Raw genomic sequence first — 2,478 nt, forward strand, 5'->3', positions numbered from 1 at the left:
GGATGGGGGAGTAATAAAATTTTAAAAATCGGAGGGTTAAAAGATCGGTTGGAACAATTCCTTCATGGGGGAAACTGAGGCACGGAAGGGTCCCCACCACCAGAGCCATGTGTGTCCCTGTCCCCCTAAACGTGTCCCGTGTCCCCACTCCCTGATCCCCATCCCTGGTTCTTCCAGCCCCATCCCCGCTCCATTCCCAACTCCTGTCCCCATCCCCAGACCTCTGACCCCATTCCTGGTACCTGAAGCTCCAGCCCAGGTCCCTCTCTTCGCTATCCCTTGTCCCCTCCTGTCCCCATACCTGATCCCATTCCCATCCTTGTCCTGTTCTGTCCCATCTCTGCTTCGTTCCCGTCCCGGTTCCTTCAAGTCCATCCTTGGTCCCGTCCCTGCTCGGTCCCTGTCCCTTGTCTCTCCCAGCCCCATCCCAGCCCCTCATCCCAGCCCTGGCACTTCTGGGGTCACGAGTCTCTGGGTGTCCCAGCTGTCCCCTCCTCCTTTGTCCCTTTGTCCCCTTTCCCCTCCCCATCCATCTATTCCTTCTTCCCTTCCCTCCTTTCCAGCACTTTTCCTATTCATCCACTTCCCCTTCCCAGCCCCTTCCTCCTCCTTTTCCTGCTCTCCATCCCTTTCTCCCCCTCTCCCTCCATTCCCTCCCCCTGTTCCTTCCTTTATTTCCTCTCTCTTCTCCTTTCCTTTTCCCCACACTGGTCCCTGTCCCCCATCTCCCCTCCTTCCTCCAACTCTCAGCCTTCTCATCCTCCTCCCTTCACAACTTTTTCTTTCTCCCCTTCTTTCATTTTTCTTCAGTTTCCTTATATATATTTTTCTTTTCTCTTCCCTCCCCTTTTCCGTTTCCTTTTTAACTTTCCCTTTCCTTTTTCCTTTCCCCTTTTCCTTTCTTCATCTCTTTTCTTTCTCTCCTTTTCTCTCCAACTTCTTTCCCTCTTTCAATTCCTTGTTCTTTTACCCCTTTCCCTTCTTTCCCCCCCTTCCTCTTCTCTTCCCCTTTTCTCTTTCTTTTCCTTCCTCTTTTCCTTTTCCTCTTCCCCTTCCCCTGCCCCCTTCCCGCGGTCCCCCGGCCCCCCCGGCTGGGGGCGGTTCGGGGCCGGGCTCCCGCTCCCGGCCCCGGTCCCGGCCCGGCCCAGCGGCACAGCGGGGCGGGCGGTGGCCACGGTGCTCCGTCCCTCCCTGTCCCTCCCTCTCCCTCCGTCCCTCCCTCCGCCCCGAGCCCCGGCATCCCGGGACACCGGCATCCCGGGACAGCGGCACACGGCGACAGCGACAGCGGCAACCCCGCGGGCACGACCCACCCCGGGCATCCCCGCAGCGCGGTAAGGACCCCCGGGACCGGGACCCCTCGGGATGGGGGACACTGCCCCGGGATGGGGGACACTGCCCCGGTAACGGGACCCCTCGGGATGGGGGACACTGCCCCGGGATGGGGACACTGCCCCGGTAACGGGACCCCTCGGGATGGGGGACACTGCCCCGGTACCGGGAATCCCTCGGGATGGGGGACACTGCCCCGGAACCGGGACCTCTCGGGATAGGGGACACTGCCCCGGGATGGGGACACTGTCCCGGAACCGGGACCCCTCGGGATAGGGGACACTGCCCCGGGATGGGGGACACTGCCCCGGTACCGGGAATCCCTCGGGATGGGGGACACTGCCCCGGTACCGGGACCCCTCGGGATGGGGGACACTGCCCCGGGATGGGGGACACTGCCAAGGATGAGGGACACTGCCCCGGTACCTGGAATCCCTCGGGATGGGGGACACTGCCCCGGGATGGGGGACACTGCCCCGGTACCGGGAGCCCTCGGGATGGAGGACACTGCCCCGGTAACGGGACCCCTCGGGATGGGGGACACTGCCCCGGAACCGGGACCCCTCGGGATAGGGGACACTGCCCCGGGATGGGGGACACTGCCAAGGATGGGGGACACTGCCCCGGTACCGGGACCCCTCGGGATGGGGGACACTGCCCTGGTACCCTCGGGATAGAAGAACATGGGATGGGGGATCCCCCTCTAGGCACAGGGACCCTTTGGGATGGGGAATCCCTGCTCTGGGGACAGGAACACGTTGGAGGGGAGTTCCCCTCTCTGGGGACAGGGACCCCGGGATTTGGGACCCACGGGATGGAGGACTCGCTCCGGGATGGGGGAAACCCTCGGGATTTGGGATCCCCCCGGGGACGGGGACCTGCGCGGGCCCCGAGCATCCCCCCGCTGTCCCTGTGCCGGGGGACACGTGTGTGACACCGCGTCCTGCCATCCCCAGACAGGGAACAGGGACGGGGGACGGCGCCGAGTGCCGCTGTCACCCCAAACTGTCCCTCGGGCTGGGGACAGGGGACAGCAGCGCTGCACAGGAGGAGCCAGGCCCGGGTTCGGGTTCGGGGGACAGGGGTGGCACTGGCAGGGTGGGGGAAACTGAGGCAAGGGCTTGGGGACACTGGGGGCCAGGGACC

General features: G+C 64.0%; 1 protein-coding gene across 1 annotated transcript in view; it reads left to right on the top strand.

Annotated features, from left to right (window-relative positions):
• The first annotated feature begins 1,174 nt into the window (after positions 1 to 1,174).
• SP7 (Sp7 transcription factor) overlaps positions 1,175 to 2,478 on the top strand; it is a 3,890-nt gene continuing 2,586 nt past the window's right edge. Inside the window, exon 1 of the mRNA XM_056515226.1 lies at positions 1,175 to 1,334. The gene's annotated coding sequence lies outside the window, so the exon portion shown is untranslated. The remainder of the gene's footprint in view (positions 1,335 to 2,478) is intronic.

Source organism: Oenanthe melanoleuca, linkage group LGE22 (assembly GCF_029582105.1).
Source record: "Oenanthe melanoleuca isolate GR-GAL-2019-014 linkage group LGE22, OMel1.0, whole genome shotgun sequence".
NCBI lineage: Eukaryota > Metazoa > Chordata > Aves > Passeriformes > Muscicapidae > Oenanthe > Oenanthe melanoleuca.